Source organism: Chelonia mydas, chromosome 2, assembly GCF_015237465.2.
Source record: "Chelonia mydas isolate rCheMyd1 chromosome 2, rCheMyd1.pri.v2, whole genome shotgun sequence".
Taxonomy (NCBI): Eukaryota; Metazoa; Chordata; order Testudines; family Cheloniidae; genus Chelonia; species Chelonia mydas.
Genome location: NC_057850.1, coordinates 22,400,909 through 22,420,402, shown reverse-complemented (window position 1 = coordinate 22,420,402; position 19,494 = coordinate 22,400,909). Strand labels below are relative to the sequence as shown.

General features: G+C 44.9%; 1 protein-coding gene and 1 long non-coding RNA gene across 15 annotated transcripts in view; one reads left to right on the top strand and one right to left on the bottom strand.

Moving 5' to 3' along the window:
• Positions 1–19,494, top strand: part of LOC119565550 — a 67,584-nt gene that overhangs the window by 1,029 nt on the left and 47,061 nt on the right. Inside the window, exons 2-3 of one of the 3 annotated variants that reach the window (XR_006288366.1) lie at positions 4,023–4,073; positions 4,538–4,646. This is a non-coding gene — a long non-coding RNA (uncharacterized LOC119565550). Of the gene's footprint in view, positions 1–2,689; positions 4,074–4,537; positions 4,647–19,494 lie in introns of those variants that run through there. The other 2 variants (XR_005224250.2, XR_006288367.1) reach the window with 2 other exon arrangements.
• ZHX1 (zinc fingers and homeoboxes 1) overlaps positions 14,430–19,494 on the bottom strand; it is a 42,066-nt gene continuing 37,001 nt past the window's right edge. For all 12 annotated transcript variants that reach the window (XR_006288364.1, XR_005224249.2, XR_006288362.1 and 9 more), the window contains one exon: positions 14,430–16,672. The gene's annotated coding sequence lies outside the window, so the exon portion shown is untranslated. The remainder of the gene's footprint in view (positions 16,673–19,494) is intronic.

Sequence of the window (19,494 nt, the reverse complement as noted above, 5' to 3'; positions counted from 1 at the left end):
AATAGCTTATCTAAAGTGATCACTTTCCTTACAATGTGTATGATAATCAAGTTGGGCTACTTCCAGCACAAATCCAGGTTTTCTCACCCCCCCCCTTCCCCCAACACACATATAAACCCACTCTCCTGCTGGTAATAGCTTATCTAAAGTGACCACTCTCCTTACAATGTGTAGGCCATTTCCAGCACAAATCCAGGGTTTAACAAGAACGTCTGAGGAACAGGGGGTGGGGTAGGAAAAAACAAGGGGAAATAGGCTTGAATAGAGACTGGGAGTGGCTAAGTCATTATGCAAGGTAACCTAAGTTAATTGTATCCAATTTGCAAATGAATGCCAATTTAACAGTTTCTCGCTGGAGTCTGGATTTGAAGTTTTTTTGTTGTAACATTGCAACTTTCATGTCTGTAATCGCGTGACCAGAGAGATTGAAGTGTTCTCCGACTGGTTTATGAATGTTATAATTCTTGACATCTGATTTGTGTCCATTTATTCTTTTACGTAGAGACTGTCCAGTTTGACCAATGTACATGGCAGAGGGGCATTGCTGGCACATGATGGCATATATCACATTGGTGGATGTGCAGGTGAACGAGCTTCTGATAGTGTGGCTGGTGTTATTAGGCCCTGTGATGGTGTCCCCTGAATAGATATGTGGGCACAGTTGGCAACAGGCTTTGTTGCAAGGATAGGTTCCTGGGTTCGTGGTTCTGTTGTGTGGTATGTGGTTGCTGGTGAGTATTCGCTTCAGGTTGGGGGGCTGTCTGTAGGCAAGGACTGGCCTGTCTCCCAAGATTTGTGAGAGTGTTGGGTCATCCTTCAGGATAGGTTGTAGATCCTTAATAATGCGTTGGAGGGGTTTTAGTTGGGGGCTGAAGGTGACGGCTAGTGGCGTTCTGTTATTTTCTTTGTTAGGCCTGTCCTGTAGTAGGTGACTTCTGGGAACTCTTCTGGCTCTATCTGTTTCTTCACTTCCGCAGGTGAGTATTGTAGTTGTAAGAATGCTTGATAGAGATCTTGTAGGTGTTTGTCTCTGTCTGAGGGGTTGGAGCAAATGCGGTTGTATCGCAGAGCTTGGCTGTAGACGATGGATCGTGTGGTGTGGTCAGGGTGAAAGCTGGAGGCATGTAGGTAGGAATAGCGGTCAGCAGGTTTCCAGTATAGGGTGGTGTTTATGTGACCATCGTTTATTAGCACTGTAGTGTCCAGGAAGTGGATCTCTTGTGTGGACTGGACCAGGCTGAGGTTGATGGTGGGATGGAAATTGTTGAAATCATTGTTGAAATCAGGGTTGGGATAGTCAGGGGACAGGTAGGGAGTAGGGTCCTAGGGGGGCAGTTGGGTGGGGAGAGTCTCAGGAGGGGGCAGTCAGGGGACAAGGAATAGGGAGGCTTAGGTAGGGGGTGGGGTTCTGGGGGAAGTTAGGGGCAGGGGTCCCAGGAGGGGTTGGGAGTTCTGAGGGGGGCAGTCAGGGGGTAGGAAATGGGAAGGAGTGGATGGGGGTGGGGCTAGGGTGGGGCTCTTACCCCTCCCCCTCTTTTTTATTGTTGAAAGATAACCCTGGGGGGGGGGCGCATGATGGCATAAGAATAAGATCCCTTCTGAGCTTGGATAGTACCAGGAACCCATTTGTGGTCACTCTGTAAACTCAAGTGTAACCCGTCTGCCAGGTGGGGCCAGCAGCAACTAGGGCTGGGTTAGTATCTAAGGGTTCCTTTTCAACAATACAACACAAAATCGGCACAAGCCACCACACAGTGACCTGGGACAATTACACACCACCCCCGGGTGCCTCTAAGAGGCAATACTTCCCCTCTTGCAAGCACAGAGTCTGAGTGTAGCAAAAGCTTTTACTAAAAGGAGGGAATTAACTCAGTATTAATTTGGGAAAACACCACAACTAGGGCTCATAAACACAAGCCATGAGCAAAAGACCCACCCCCAAGTAAGTTGGGCAGTGTTCTTTTCCCCTCAGGGTCTTAAGTCCAGCAACCCAAAAGTCCCTTTAACGTGTCTGTCCCTTCTCTGTACCCCACTCACAGTTGCTGTCCTTGGCCAGTGCAGCCCCAGAGTTCAGAGGTTCATCTGCAGAGTTCACCTCCCACCCTGTGTGGAAGGCGGGGGAGGGGTAAGGAGGCACCTGCTGCATTGCTCGGGTACTCATTCATCGCCCCAACGGCTGATTGCCACACCCCTGCAACCACCTCTGGCAGCATAAAACCCTCGGATAGGCTTAAGTGGCACTATGGTGCTGCAAAGGCCTCACACTGGCCTGCTGCATGGGCTGAATTTCACCCTCCTTGGGAAAACCCGGTGCTAGCAGACATCCCCAAAGCAGGGTGAGCAAACTGCAATGCCAGCAAGTGGCAGGGGAGCCCCTCTGCTGGGTGTGTTCAGCCGCTGGGTTTGTCGTCTGTCGCTCTTAGGAAAATAACACTGGTTTATGCAAAGGGCTCTGCTCTGGCCCTCTCCACCAGCTTCTCTTCTGACTGCTTGCCATGTCTCTCCACCAGCCACCCTGCTGGTCGCATCTCTCTGCCAGCTGCCCACTCATCAAGATGTCTTCAGGGCCCCCCCACAAACACACACTTAACAGCTCTCAATGATTTCAGCTGTTGTGGGGGAGCTTCACTGCTGGTGCACACTGGGCAGTCTCTTGCAATAGAGACACTGTCCCAAAGTAGGTCTAATACTTAGACTTAGGTATTAGTGATTTCAGCTCTGCAGCACGTAACAAGACTCTCAGTTGGTCTAAATTAGCTCTTTTATTATGTCATGGAGAGAGAAAAGAGCAAATGGTGTCCAGGACCCACACCACCCAATACAAATACCTGTACCCATCTTCTCTCAACTCACTTGGGCTTTGAGACCCATGTACGATAACCAGAGAGCAAGTGTGCAAAATCGGGACGGGGGTAATAGGAGCCTATATAAGAAAAAGACCCCAAAATCAGGACATCTGGTCACCCTAAACCCATGTCTCCTGCCTAGCAAGTGCTGTTCAGTTGAGGGTGAATCCCTCCATTGGGGTATGCCAGGTACGGTTTTGCTGCCCTCGGTTCACACAACTAAGGATAGCAACCCTTTATTACTCCTGCCCCAATAACCAGGAAACTGGGGATCCAACAGCAGCTGCAAGTGATCATTTAGGCAAGCAGTCCCATTATGCTGAGCACCTAGGCAGGGAGGGTGTATCCATGCAAATGAGATCAGCTTCTGAAGTCTTTTTCCCACAGCTCACCACTAGATGTCTGCTTACATAAGCAAGAACATGTCTCATCCATAACTCTGTAACTGACAGGTGTCCAGAGTCCCTTGCTTGATCAATCTGCTTGTTAATTACCTCTCTTCACAGATCAGATTTTAACAAATCCAGGCAAGATCAGAAGTTGTGTCCTAGGAAGAAACTTTCATGTGACTGGTTTGGTGTTGCATGTGCAACATTTCAATACGCAAACAAGAAGTTTGTATGTTTAGCCTATAATGAACCTGATTGTTCTGTTGAAGCTCCGAAAGCTTGTTTCATGCCGTTACTTTTCATGAAAGCTTGGAAATCTGCTGAAACAAATTGTGGATCATTGTCACTTACAACATGTCCTGGCAGTCCCATGCGAGCAAAAGGGCTTGGTAGAACTTGTATGATACTTGCAGATGTTGTGGATGACATGCAGAAAACTTCAGGCCACTTAGACTATCAGTCCACTACTACTAGAAAATTGGTACCCAAGAACATTTCAGTGACATGCAGATTAATTTGTTCCTAGGGAGCAGACAGTTCCAAGGATGAAGTGGTGCCAGTCATATTGTGCACCCTCTGACAGCCAGAACAGTCATTAGCTAACTGTTCAATTTGTTGATCAATACCTGGCCACCAGACATATCCTCTAGCCCATGTCTTTATCTTGACTACACCCATGTGCCCTACATGCAGTTCCTCCAGGACCCTTGCCTGTAGTTTTGTAGGAATGATGGCACAAATTCTCCACGTCAGACAACCTTGAACAATTGTGATTTCATTCCTCCAGCGGAAGAATAACTTTAAGCTCTACACTTGTTCTGTCTTCCAGACTTTTAAGGTAGCTTCATATACCTCTGCTAAAGTTATGTCTTTGCTTGTTTTTTGTTTCAGTATTGCCTGACTAATAGGAAGTATGCTAATTTGTGCCACATTGAACATATTAACAGCTGTAGTCCATTTCCAGCATTTCCCTTTCTGAAGCAACTGATTCAGTGGGTACAACTGTTGCCAGGTTTGGCAAGAATTTATGGTAATAGTTAACGAACTCAGTGACTGAACAAACCTCTGTCATGGCTTCAACTTTCTCCGATGTCTTATGCACAGTCATTCAGCATCTGTGATGTGTCCACAATATGTAACTACTTCCTCGAAGACCTCACATTTGTCTGGGTTCACCTGTAATCCATATTCTTCCAACCTTTTGAAAACTTGTGCCAGATTCTTCAAATGATCCTCGTCACTGGATCTGGTGACAATGTTGTCTAAGTAACACCTACAGCTTGATCTATTTCCCTCTGCCAGACTTCCAGGATGGATGCCACTCCAAATACTAGTCGGTTATACTGGAACAAGCTTTTGTCAGTGTTGATGGAGAGGAATTCCTCAACCCTTCCTCTACTTCCATTTGCAGGTAAGGCTGAGCTAAATCCAGTTTGATAATTTCTTCACTTTGGACAGCAGTAAGAAAATATCTTCAGTGCACGGTAAGGGGTATTGTTAAGTATGGTAAGGTAAGAGTATGGGATTAATGGTCACCTTAAAATCACCACAAACCCTGACTGCACCATTTTTCTTCATGACAGGAACAATGGGAATCACCCATTCATTCCAGTCAGTCGTGGTTAGTATGCCCATACCATCCAGACATTCCAGCTCCTTGTCAGCTGCATCTCTGATAGCAAGTGCTACTTGTCAAGCCTTGAAGAACGAAGGGTTTGCTCCTTCTGTCAGAATGATCATAAAGTCATAGGACTGGAAGGGACCTCGAGAGGTCATCTAGTCCAGTCCCCTGCACTCCTGGCAGGACTAAGTATTATTTAAACCAGGGATCGGCAACCTTTGGCATGCGGCCTGTCAGGGAAATCCGCTGGTGGGCCGGGACGGTTTGTTTACCTGCAGCGTCCACAGGTTTGGCCGATTGCAGCTCCCACTGGCCGTGGTTCACCGTTCCAGGCCAATGGGGCTGCAGGAAGCGGCAGCTAGCACATCCCTTGGCTCACGCCACTTCCCACAGCCCCCACTGCTGGGGAACAGTATTCTGCACCAGGCCTGTATCAGCTCCCACCCTCATTCTCAGCACAGCCGCACTTGATTACAGGCTCTTGGTGCTGGAGGACAGTTAAACCAGCAGCTGTGTGTGAGCCCTACTGCTTCGTCACCATTGTTGGATCTGTTATGTCTGGACCCAGGAACCTGCTGATTAAGACACAGGCAGAGAGCTAAATAACCTGCTTTTTTATTCAACTGATGCATTGTTTCTTGCTCCACTACAGGGGATCTTGATACATAAAGATGCCCTCTAGTGGTTAGCAAGGAATATGCACAATTACATTACAGACCTTACAGGAATCAGCAGGTGTGATCCCCCAACTGGAATTTTTTTTAGTTACAAACTCCAAAATATGTGAGTTCATGTTGTCTGCAAAGCATAAGGTCATATTTAGGCCCTGATCTTGCCCTGTGTCCATGCAGAGCCCTACTGAAATCCTAGACTGCACTCTTTAAAAAAGTGTGAGCATGAATGAGCCTCTGCACTGCAGGAAAGGACAGAGGGCACTGGGAAACAATACACTTAGCCCTGGTCTACACTAGGACTTTAGGTCGAATTTAGCAGCATTAAATTGATGTAAACCTGCACCCGTCCACACGATGAAGCCCTTTTTTTCGACTTAAAGGGCTTTTAAAATCTATTTCCTTACTCCACCCCTGACAAGTGGATTAGCGCTTAAATCGGCCTTGCCGGGTCGAATTTGGGGTACTGTGGACACAATTCGACGGTATTGGCCTCCGGGAGCTATCCCAGAGTGCTCCGTTGTGACCGCTCTGGACAGCACTCTCAACTCAGATGCACTGACCAGGTAGACAGGAAAAGAACTGCGAACTTTTGAATCTCATTTCCTGTTTGGCCAGCGTGGCAAGCTGCAGGTGACCATGCAGAGCTCATCAGCAGAGGTGACCATGATGGAGTCCCAGAACCGCAAAAGAGCTCCAGCATGGACCAAACGGGAGGTACGGGATCTGATCGCTGTATGGGGAGAGGAATCCGTGCTATCAGAACTCCGTTCCAGTTTTCGAAATGCCAAAACCTTTGTCAAAATCTCCCAGGGCATGAAGGACAGAGGCCATAACAGGGATCCAAAGCAGTGCCGCGTGAAACTTAAGGAGCTGAGGCAAGCCTACCAGAAAACCAGAGAGGCGAACGGCCGCTCCGGGTCAGAGCCCCAAACATGCCGCTACTATGATGAGCTGCATGCCATTTTAGGGGGTTCAGCCACCACTACCCCAGCCGTGTTGTTTGACTCCTTCAATGGAGATGGAGGCAACACGGAAGCAGGTTTTGGGGACGAAGAAGATGATGATGATGATGAGGTTGTAGATAGCTCACAGCAAGCAAGCGGAAAAACCGGTTTTCCCGACAGCCAGGAACTGTTTCTCACCCTGGACCTGAAGCCAGTACCCCCCGAACCCACCCAAGGCTGCCTCCTGGAATGGCAGGCAGGTTTGGATCTCCTCCTCAAAGGCTCTGAAGGTCTAGGACAGGCCTTGTGTGGTTGTACAGGCCATGTGTGGTCTAACGTTTGAGCACCTGCTAAAACCTGTTTTTATTGCAGACACAAATTCTCAATACCTATAGTGTTGCCTTTCAAGCTTTATGTGGAGAAGGTATCGGTGTCCATGCTGATAAGTTTGGACTCTTTAAAGGGAGGGTCTTCAATGGTATTCTGCTGATTAACCTCAACTGATAGTCCAGAAGCCTGGAGCCAAGATACTGACTGCATAAATGGAGATCACCTGAAACTAGAGGTTCGTCAAGATGTGTGGTCCCTCTCCATATTCCATGTGGATTACACATGTGCACCATGTCCCTGTCTGGAATTTTCTGGTAAGCAATATCCATTGGTCGACACATGCACCATAGCTCTCCTCATGCTCCAAACTGAGGATTAAAGGACAGCGTGGATCAATGCCTCTCCAGTTCCTACTCTTATTGCAAATCTGGCTAATGCTCAGCAAAGGGGATGATGGGCAGGTAGCTGAATGAAGATAGGGACCACACAGCTTGAAGAATCTCCAATTACAGGTAAATAACCTCCATTTCTTCTTTGAGTGATGGTCCCTATGTGTATTCCACAGGAGAGAGATTAACAAGCAGTGGTCAAACATTGGGTGGATGTGAGGATGCAGAAATGATAGCTGACTGTAATGCTGCTGTCCCCACAGCTGTAGCTGCAACAGAAAACTGGATTCTGCATCCTCAAAATAGTTTCTTCCTCTAGAGTAACAATGTCCTGGAATAGACATGATCCCTACAGGAGGGGTGAATGAGGACAGAGGAGGGCAAAAATGTCCTCTGGGGAGACACAGGTCTCAGACCACCCTGAAGTGCAGGGAGTCCATCGTGGGAGCTGTCAGATCTGGTGCTTCTCTGGTCACAGCGGAAGTTGGATCCATTTGGGACCCTGTTGTTATAGGCACAATGTTGGCTCTAGATATGGAAGGGAGCACTGGAGGATGCTTGTCCTTAGCCTTAGCTAACAGAACCTATATTGGAACCAGCAGATCTGTACCCTTGAGTGCCACTTTCTCTTGCCAAGATTAATTAAGACTTACATCTTTAGCACCCATACATGCAGGCTTTCCTAACTTTGACAGAGTTGGGGAGGGATCCTTTCTTTTCAGGGCAGTCTTTGACAAAGCTGGTTTGTCCATGTCTATTGGAGTGCCCCTGACTCTCCTGGGAAGCTTCCTCTTTAGGCTTAGAAGTCTTAGCCTCCATTCCTGATCTCCGGTTCTGGGAAGTACTGCCTGCTTGATGACACTAATGTCTGAGGGAGGCCCAGGTCAAAGATCTGGGGGTCTCATTGCTTTCTCCATCAGGTGTTAAGTCTCAGTTCCCGACTCTCACGAGTTCTGGGGGGAAAGGAGTGGCAGGTGTTGCGCTGAGATGTGCACCTCACCCAGGCAGCATAGGCCGCATTAATGTTAGTCACTCACAGAAAAGCAGCAAGGCCAGAAAACACAGTTCTTGAAGGCAATTGTCACGGAGTGTGGGGGAGTCCGTGCCCTGCACCCCTCTTCCTGGGATTCACTGTGACTCTCAACCAGCCAGTAAAACAGAAGGTTTATTGGACAATAGGAACACAGTCTAAAACAGAGCTTGTGGGTACAACCAGGACCCCTCAGTCCAGTCCTCCTGGGGGGAGGGAGCTTAGACCCCAGCCTTGGGGTTCCCTGCATTCCACCACCCAGCCCAAAACTGAAACAAAAAACCCTCCAGCAGGGGGTCTCCTGCAGCCTTTGTCCAGTTTCCCGGGCAGAGGTGTTACCTCCCCCCTCCCGCTCCTGGCTCAGGTTACAGGCTCTCAGGTCTCCCATCCCCAGTGAAACTCTCCTGCCACATTCCCAGGTCAACACTGCTCCCTACTGCATCACAGCAATTTCCTGGGGTGAGGAAAAAAGGAGAAACCATCTAACTACACTACAAAAATACTAAAACTCTTTACAGGCCTGAGGCAATAGACAGGCGCGGAAGACACTGAAGAGTCCAGCTTAGCCCATGTGGCAGTAAGAAGGAACTGGAGAGGCATTAACCTGCACCCTCGTTTATACTATCAGTTCAGAGCACAAGAAGAGCTACGGCGCATGTGCAGACCAACAGACTCTGCTTGCAAGAAAATTCCAGACTTAGGCACATGGAGCGCGTGCATATCCGACGTATGGGATACACATAGGGACCGTCACGCGAAGAACCACAGCAGTAGCCAGGGATCTAGGAGCCATGTCGGTGACATTGAGAGCAGCTTGCAGGGAGCCCTTCCCAATCCACTGTCTCTCAGAGAGAAGGGATTTAAATTGGTGGTTTTGGTTTTGTGGCAGATGTTCAATAAAGTTTGTGAACTTTAAATAATTGTTAAAATTGTATTTAGCCATCAAGGCTTGGTAGTTTCCAATTCAGAATTGAAGAGCTGCTGGTGAATAGTTTTTCCTGCTTAGGTGGTCTAATTGTTTGTACTCTTGTCTGAAGAAGAGCATCTGGAGCAAACGGGATGGTTTCTTTCATTAACCGTGTCCACCATGTGGGAATCAGGGGTGAGCTAGGGGAAGAAGTACTCCATTCCCCATGGTGGAATATCATATTTTATCATCTGCCTGCTTGTAGGTGGGCAGAATAGCAGCAGGTGTTTGCCATAAAGAATGTGCAGGCAATAACAGTGCCTCATTAATTGGTAGGGTGATTTGTCCCCAGGGGTGATATTTAAAATGTCTACCAGGGAATGTTAGGACTCCTGGACATTCTTCTAGCAGCATCTGGAGGGATTCTGCCAGACATTTCATTAGGTCCTGGAAGGCCCGAAAGTCATCAGCATAAGAGGTCAGTGGTGGGATTACTGCTTCACTCAGAGAGGAGGAGGAGGATTTGGCTGATGGGGGAAAACTTCCTTGAATCTGTAGCTCTTGCTCCTCTAGTGCCTCCCCCAGTACCAAGGCGGCATGCAGCCCTGAAGGATGGTCTGTTGATGCCTGTGAATGATGAGGTATGGAGTGAGCACTGGGGTTTCTTTCGAGCTGGTACCCCATAAAATTGTTCAAAGTGTCCTCAGGGGTTCCAGTAAGCCCTCTGAGGAGGAGAGGGACAGGAGAAAGGTCCCCAAGGATATTCATATCCTTGAGGTCTAGGGCACCGGGTAGGCTCCAGAACATCCTCTTCTGTAACAGACTCACAGGGTCCATCTACACTGGAATAAAAGATCCACAGCACGGCCACAGCTGGGCTGGGTCAGCTGACTTGGGCTAGCAAGGCTCAGGCTGCAGGGCTAAAAATTGCTGGGTTGGAGACCAAGCCCAAACATCTATACAGCAATTTTTAGCCCTGCAGCCTGAGCCCTGCTAGCCCAAATCAGCTGGCCTGGGCCAGTCATGGGTGTTTGATTGCTGCATAGACGTACCCAGAGGGGTGTGGTGGTACAGAAGTGAGGTAGAGCCCTGTACTGAGACTTGAGAGTCAGAAGTTTCATCCCGTAGGCTAAAGGGAGGAGGGCGCCTTAAGTATCGGTGCTGGTACTGAGAGTTTTAAGTACAATTGAGATTCAGGTTGTACCTGTTCGAGTGGTGCTGGGGAAGGGGCTTTGGTACAGCTGAGTGGGGGAGATTCCAGTTCATCCAGAAGGAGAAGGTTATCCAGGGAAAAGAAAGTGGAGGGTGGTGGAGGGCTGCGAAAGCCTATAATCATAGCCTGAGCTGGTGCCAGAGCTGGGAACGTGGCTCGGCACCAAGAAGGAGGTCGTGTGTGTGGCACCAGAGATGCCAATGGGACAGCTACTTGGAGCTGCAGGAAGATGGTACCAGAGCGCAGGGAAAAGCCCCTGTACATCATCAGAGGGTACAGAGGTAGGAGCGGTTGTATTAATTTCAAGGGCCAAAAGAGTTAAGGTTATAAACTCTTTCACTATCCAACATCAAAACAGTGGTACAAAGCGGTCGAGGCTTCTTTTTCCCCTAGAGAGACCTTGGCTTATTCGATTTCTTGGCAAACACCCAAAAGCATTCATTCTAAAGTTGAAAGTTATTGATCAAAACCACAAGAAAGAACAAGAAATTAAAACAAGCATGTCAGGGTTCCTTCCCCACTCTGAACTCTAGGGTACAGATGTGGGACCCACATGAAAGACCCCCTAAGCTTATTCTACCAGCTTAGGTTAAAAACTTCCTGAAGGTACAAACTTTGCCTTGTCCTTGAACAGCATGCTGCCACCACCAACCGTTTTAAACAAAGAATAGGGAAAGAGACCACTTGGAGACGTCTTCCCTCAAAATATCCCCCCCAAGCCCTACACACCCCCTTTCCTGGGGAGGCTTGAGAATAATATCCTAACCAATTGGTTACAAAATCATCAAAGATCCAAACCCCTGGATCTTGGAACAATGGAAAAATCAGTCAGGTTCTTAAAAGAAGGATTTTATTAAAAAAGAAAGGTAAAAATCATCTCTGTAAAATCAGGATGGAAAATACTTTACAAGGTATTCAGATTCAAACCACAGAGGATCCCCCTTTGGGTAAAACCTTAAAGTTACAGAAAACAGGAACAAACCTCCCTCTTAACACAGGGAAAATTCACATAAAACAAAAGCTAAACTAATCCGCCTTGCCTGGCTTACCTATACTGGTTGCAATATTGGAGACTTGGATTAGGATGGGTTGGAGAAGATGGATTTCTGTCTGGCCTCTCTCAGTCCCAAGAGAGAACCACCACGTAAACAAAGAGCACAACAAAAGCCACCCCCCCAAGATTTGAAGGTATCTTGTCCCCTTATTGGTCCTTTGGGTCAGGTGCCAGCCAGGTTAGCTGAGCTTCTTAACCCTTTACAGGTAACAGGATGTTGCCTCTGGCCAGGAGGGATTTTATAGCACTGTATACAGAAAGGTGGTTAGCCTTCCCTTTATATTTAAAAGCATTCATTTTAAAGTTGAAAGTTATTGATCAAAACCACAAGAAAGAACAAGAAATTAAAACAAGCATTTATTTTGCAACTGAGTGATTATGCAAAACAGTGAAAGTCTTGAAAGTCTCTCTCCTTTCAGAGGCAAAATATCAGCCTCTTATTTTCAAAGTAACCCTTCCCTTTTCATCAGAGATGAACAGCTGATACCACGTGCTCCATCTGGAGCCGCAGGCAGTTGAGAAGGAACCGAGTAGCTGCAGGTCAGTGCCTCCCTATATGCCCTCAGATGGGAGAATGAGGAGCTGCTCTGTGCAGGTGCAGACCTGCAGACACTGCTTTACAGTCTCCAGTTCAGAGTGCACAGACATGCACACATGCTATGGTGGAGCACCTGTAGGGACATATACTCAAAGAACTGCTATGGCATAAGGACTACCTAGCAAGGGCACAGAGTGCTGTGGAAACCCTCCTCTGAGAGCATGCTGACTACTGTAACAGGGCAAAGGATCTGCCTCTAAACAAGTATGACTAGATATCTGCTCCTTCGGGGTCTGATCCAGAGCCTGGTGAAGCCAATTGATCAGACCTTCAGTGAAGAAACTCTTGTCTTAAATTTAGAAGACCAGGAAAGTTCTTCAAAAAGCATCACAAGACTTTGAATGAACCCACATACGAAGCCAACCGGCTGAGTATCCAGTCCTGTTAGATGCAGTAATGAAGGGCTGACTGATATTGCTGAAGCAGGCTTTGGCCTAGAGATGGGTCAGTACAGAACAAAGGAGAGGGAAATAAAATGGATGTCTTCTACTAAAAAAGCAAAATGAAAACACACAAGAAAAAGTGCACCGGGGAAGAAAAGCAAGTAAAAGCCAGTGCAGTGTAAAATGAGACAGATGTACGGTGCTGCCTAGGAAAAATAAGGCAACACACAAGCTAACACTTGAGGCAGAAGGATATCAAGCAAGAGTCCCTGCAGGAACAGTTGATCAGCAGCATGAAGACAGCCAGACTTGCAGCACCACTGAAGACTATGGCAGCCCTGAATCCAGAATTCCACCATGATCTGCACACTGGAAAGGCACCATGGCAGGGAAGGGAATCTTCTGTTTCTCTTTTCCTGGCTGTCCAGGACGGGAGGGCGCAAAAGCACTCGCTGAGAGTTCAGCTTCATCACAAATCTATCAAATCAGTGTAGTTCCATGCTTCTGAAAAGCAATGGCAGGAAGTGAGCGGGAAACAGAAGCCCGTAGGGAATTTCAGTAAAGCAGAGATTAAGAAATTATTGCTGTTGACAGAAGCCCAAACCTTTATAAGTAAACACTTACCTGGAATGGTGAAGAGGGGATGTATATAAAAATGCAAGTTAAATTTCTTGATCCACCCTAACACACTATAGTCCCTTCAGATTGACTTTAAACAATGTTACTAGGTCATAATCCCTCCCTTCCGACCCCACAAAAACAATAAAGCCATCCTTACCCAAATGGTGCACTGAATGCAGATGTTTTCAGCTACCAAAGTGCTTTGCAACTATTTTCTGTCTAACAAGATAAACGGTCAGCAAAATACACACCCCAATGGGTTCAACCATCTAAGTGAGAACATGACGGAAGAGTTTTAAAACAGTATTATTTGTATACAGGTTTGGCATCCGGCACTTCCAGATCACTCTGATTCAGAACTCTGACCTGCTTCACTGACCCAGACAGTGATAGCACATACTAAATGTTGCTCAAGATGAAACCAGTAGATGAAGCCTGTGTTGAATGTGTGTCTTTGTACGGGCACTTCACTTTAAAGGTCTGTTCCCATCCTGCTGAAAAAGCTCTTCCAGAACCCTTTTGTGAGCCTGTGCAGCCAGAAGTGGACCAGGAGTGCCCCTGGGCAGCAGCTCAGAGCTTTGCCCATTTCTTATAAAAAACTTTTTCTGGGTACTGGTAGCCATATTTAGTTGCTTAGAAGTCGTAACTGTATCTATTAAACTGAGCTGCCTTTCCTACAACCTTGTCTCAGTTTCTTGTCTTAACGGGACACCTTCAGAGAAGCTAGACAATTTAAAAGTAGTTCCAGGCACTATACCTACCCAAGTCACCCTCCCAATATTTTTGCTTTTACAGTCAGATTTTCCTTTCTTTCTTTTTCTTTCCTTACTTTTGTTTTGTTTAAGTGTTTCTTCTCTCCCCTCTCGTGTAAAGAGACCACACGGGAAACTCACTAGACAGAAGCAACAGTTAAACTAATGATGTAGCTGTATGATCTGATTCTCCACTGCCTTGTACAGTAATTTACTCCTAGGCAAAGCAAGTGTAAATTGCTAACAACTCAGAATGATAGTGTTTTACACTCACTCTGCACAGGTGTAAGTGACTACACAAGGCAAGTGGAAAATGGGGCCCAAAGTACTTCCATCAAATGCACAAACACAATATAGATATAGCACCTGTTCCTGCACTTCGTTGTTGTGCAGACAGATTGCTGTGCCCATGTTGAGCCTCATTACAATCAGTGGGATTCCACATGGGCGCAGCAGTCTGCTGCATGCAACAAATTGCAAGGTCAGGGTCTTGTTAGGCAACGTTCCATTTTAAAAGTATCTTTAAAGGCTTCAAGTACTGCGTGACTGCACTTGGATTAGAGACCATCTCTGCCAAGTAACCCATTTTTGTTTATCCCTTAAGAGAGGCATCACTATAATTCTTTTTATAACTATTTGATTTTCATTTAAGAAAATGGAAAATCACTAAAAAGAAAATTACTACTGAATGCTGACCTTTATTATGCACTCAAAGACACAAATCAACTGGGTAAGACAGATTTTTTTCTTCTTCTCTGTCAAATAAATATTTTAAGCTAGCAAACATCAGATCAGCATTAAGCACTGAGCCTGTAAGGAAACACACACTGTTAAGAATTATTTACAACTATAGATGGTTAAACATTATTGCAGTGGAAACAGATAATAATATAAATATATTCAAAGGCTTCATTTTACAATACCTGAAGCACAACAAATCTGTTCAACAGCTGAAAAGGTTAAGAAACTGTCAAATAGATCAAAGACCACAATCAGCAATGCTGAAAGACAAAACAAAACAAACCCCTCCCCCCAAACAGCAATTTAACATTACACTTCAGAGTGCTCTATGGAGTAAAAAAGAAAAATAAAGCAGTGCACGAAATTTCTGCATATTTTACATTATTAAAAAAATAGTAATTGACAGCAGTATGAAAAAGAAATAAAGACACCAACTCACAAAGCCAGCTGGGCTGTTGCGAAAACATCAACTAAATCCCAGTATTTTGGAATCACTAATAAAGCTGTAGTTTAAAAAGGTAACCATTTGTAAAAATGACAGCAGCATGCATATTCAGGGCTCCTCTGTAACTCTTTCGTTAGTTGACAGATGCTTAAGTAAAAAACATTCTTTATGATGTCGCATTCTATGAGTTGTGTAAAACAGATTGCTCAAACGAACAGTCTATAGTTTTTGGACTGGTATATCAATCAATAATCAGGTTGATTTTACACCGGGATGCGTATTCCTCTTAATGTATGGGAATAGCTATGCCAGTGTAAACCACCCTTATATAGATATCAATGCATTCACGCTAGGGAGTTGTTCCACTTTAAGTATAGTATAGTATAGTCAAAGTATTATAACTTGTGCATGTAGACAAGCCCTTAGTCTTATTCAGGCTAAGCTCACGTACTGGCTCCAACTGGAAGTTTGTGTGAATGAAGGCAAGCAGGTTTTTCTCTGCAGTTATTTGTACATGAGCGGGGCTTTAAATGGAACATGCTCATTTCAAAAAAAATTTCTCTGAAGAAAAAGCACATTTAAAAAATAGTCCTATAACCACAAAGGGGGAAATTTTCAAAAGGCACAAAGGGGATTTAGGTGCTCAGCTCCCAATGACATTCGGGGGAATTGGGTGCCTAATCCCCTTTGTCATCTTTAAAAATATCCTCCCAAAATTATTTTAAAAATATGAATGAAGTGCATCTGCCTTAACAGAAAGAGTTTACATGAATGTTCCAGGCCTCCTGACATGGCAACGTAGTTAACAATTAACAAAGAGAATGATGCTAGAAAAGCTCTGGACTGCTACATAGTTGAACAAAGACAGTTCCTAATTTCTGCATAATCCGTATATAAACACACACACACACACATTCAGTAAGAACGTATTACATTATTTGTGTTTTCAAATTTTTGGTACAAAGTTTATTTCAGTGGTTCCCTCAGTATTCATTCTTCTGACAGCTTCTTTTTATTTTCCTCTTTCCCTTGTTATTTTCTTCAGGCATTAAAGCAAACTAGGCCTCTACTGAAATCAATAATGGAAATTACAAATATTTTAACAGTGGCACTCATTCATATCTTCACCTCAAAAAAAAGAAATCCAAAGACAAGATCCATAATGATCCATAATGCCATAAGGCTTAGTTTTGTAATATTGAGAAGAATCCCATGCATTCCCAATTGTATGTGTAAGTTGTACAAGTGCATGCACAACTTTCAAAGTTTGTGCAGAGCCTGATAAATAAGACACAAATATCAGTTACATTTACTTTTTCTAAGAACTTTTACTCTGTAAAATGTTTGGTCACTCAAAGCTATAAGCTTAATCACATATCAAAGAACACAGGCAATAAAGCCCATCTTACTAGAACGTACAGTATTAAGCTGGACAAAAATCTAGTGGTCACTGAAGCCCCTTCAGAAAAGGTCTAAAACAGAAAGTTTCCATCATGTATCAGAATAAAAATGTACTGTATTAAAATGTGTTTTACAAGTAGTCTTTTAATCAGTCTTCTATTTACAGTGCAGAACTTCTACCAGCTGCAGTAGTTTAACTTTGGCACAACACTAAGTTCCAATCCTTTTGAGTATTCAATCCCGTGTGTGTCCCAAAATTTTCTTGGTTTCACGAAAGATTAGGCCCATTCACAGTAAACCAGATATCTTGCTTCCCCTTCACCACTTTGGGCAGCTACAAAGGAAAGACACTGTAAGCTACTGAATCATTCAAGAGAAACGCTTTTTTCTAAAATGCCACAACGGCTTCCTTTAACATGATTACATACAGCAGACGTAGATCATACCGCTTGCTACATGCTGTTCACCTCCCAAAGCCTTGCTGGTCATTAGTCAATCACTTTTCTTGTACTTCAAATACCCTACAAAGCATTAACTTGATTGCATTTCACATGTGAAACAAGACACAAATATATTGCAGTTACTGAAAACTGCAGAGCACTATCATTTATGTAAACCAAATTGATTCCTGTTAACTCTCCTGTGCACATGAAGAGTGGAATCCAGTGCAACATTTTCTATAAATAAAGCCTTCCCAGGGAGGACAACTAATTTTTAATATTGGTATTATACAAACTGCAAATATGCCCAGATCAGACTACTTGACATATCTAGAAACATTTTCAGAAGCTGGGACTAAGGAAGAAAGCTACTTGGAAGTCATAACATACCAGGAATTCCTGTGGTTTGTCTTGTCAGAACACAGCTGATGGCTTTGCAACTCATGCTTTCCCGTTATGTTAGCAGATAATTTAGGGAAAGTATCATGGAATCTTTTTGATCCGAAGAGGCACATGGAACACTTTACTCAATAGAAGGCAAATAATATCTCAACTTAATTTACTGTGCTGCAATAAATAAAACCCAAGATGTCTATAGCACCTTTCACCTCCAAATGCTCTACAAACTGAAATTGAAATATAAGACAGACTATTAGATCCAGGCACCATTTCAGCCACAACTATAGTGCTGCCAGCTCTGGGGTGAAATGTGGAGGTGGCGTGGAAAAAAAGGTACAACACCACACAATAGTTTAGGACAGCAAAGGAAGGCAAGTACCACATCTAACAAACTGCAGAGAGAATTCAGGTACCAAATGCAATGATCAAAGCTGGAACTTGGCGAGGACACAAGTTAATCCATACTCCTGTGAAGAGTGCCATAGAATTATTAATGACCACTCTGTGACCTTGGGAATCTTACTTAAGCCAAATTTTTCGAACTTTAGTACTCACAGTCAAGGAGCTAAAAAACTGCCGAGTTTTCAGAGGTGCTGAGCACCCAGTGAGCTCACTGAAGTCAGTGGCACGTACTGGAACTCAATCCCTGGGAAACATCAGGCCATTAAGTTTAAGAATATAGGCCTTAACCCTTCTAAGCCTCAGTTTTCCCATTTCAGAATGGGGATAATAATCTCACACCTCTGTAAAGTGGTTTGAGATAGTGGGACGAAAATTGCTACATAAAGTGCAAAGAACTATTATTAATTTGTTTCTTCTTTAACTGTCCTCATTTTGAGTCATTTTCTCCATAATAGTAATACAGTACAAAAGCTCCAAAATAACTTGAAGCCCCTGCCATACTATTTGCGAAGTCTGTTTATCCTATGACACACAAGGTATTTAAAACCTAGACAGAGCAGGAAACAATCCAGCATTGCATAGGGAGGGATAGGGAATGGACTCTTTCATAGATCTTTTCCATCTGTAGTTTATATGATTCTACCAGTTTGAACAATTTTCAATATATTTATTGATCTCTTGATCACTAATATTCATCTCTCTTCATTAGTAGCTAATGTTTTTTAAGCCCTATTGCCAAGCAAAGCCCAATTAAATCCCTGACAGTCAATATTATTTCACTGCATGCCCAGTTTTCAAGCTTCCAGGTTGGGGTTTGGGTATTAGCAAGACAGCAGCTGGAAAACTTGCCTTCTCTCTTTGGGAGGTACTATGAATATATACAGGTATGGTGCTGGCTCCACCGCTGTCAGGTGGCTGAAGCCAAGCATGTCATAATTACAGAGGGAAACACTAAGCATCCAACTAGAGTGATCCATTAGTGCAAAAGGGGCAATCCCCCTCCCCAGCCCTGAGCTGAGGAGTGGCAGCACAGCTATTACATGGCCTGAGACTGCAACTGTACTAGCTACTGCTGTGCTCCCACTTCAGGGGGAGAAGAGCTAATGGATCTACATCTCTGGGCTTTGTACCTCTTGTGTGGTGGCTCCAGAAATCCTGCCCCAACCCTGTACAGCAGAAAGAAATCTCTTCAGCTGCATCAGAGATCCCCAGCGATCACAACGGGGACAGGATTTTGCCCAAAGTCTGTAAGCAACATGTGAAAGATTCCTCGGGGCGGGGGGAGGGGGGGGGCGTACTGCATTCACATTATCCCCAGCGATCAGTATTACAGCTAGGTAGGGAAGCTTCGTACGAATTTATTCAAAAGCAATTTCAATAGTCTGGTGGACAAACGCACACACTGAGTGGCCCAACTTTTATCGTGTATTGGGAAAAATCACTCAACTTCCATCACTATGTAGAAAAAAGGGAGGAAAAGGAATTAGCTCCTTCTTTGCATTCAACGCTATGCAGCAGTTCATAATAGTTAAAGTGAGGGAGGAGAGGGGCACAAAACCTAGCTTATTACACCCCTTGCTATTCTGACAGAACAAGAAATGGATCATGGTTTGCTTATGAAATTTTAGAGAAGTGGATTTTTTTCTGGGCAAGTGAAGAAAAATTCTCCAGGCTTCTCCATTTGCCCCTCTTCTCAAAGGACTTGTATCTGGTGGTTCTCATCCATGTGGCCATGGAAGGCTGGCTTTGACTCCCTCTACAGCCAGCCAACAGCACTTCTGGGTCTGTAGGAGAGGATCACTTGAAAGATATCAAACACTCCCTCTTCCTTAAGAGCTAAATGAGCTGGTTGCATAGTGCTTGAGGGATTCTCCTAGGAGGCAGCATACCGTGGTAACACTGGACCATGAGCCCA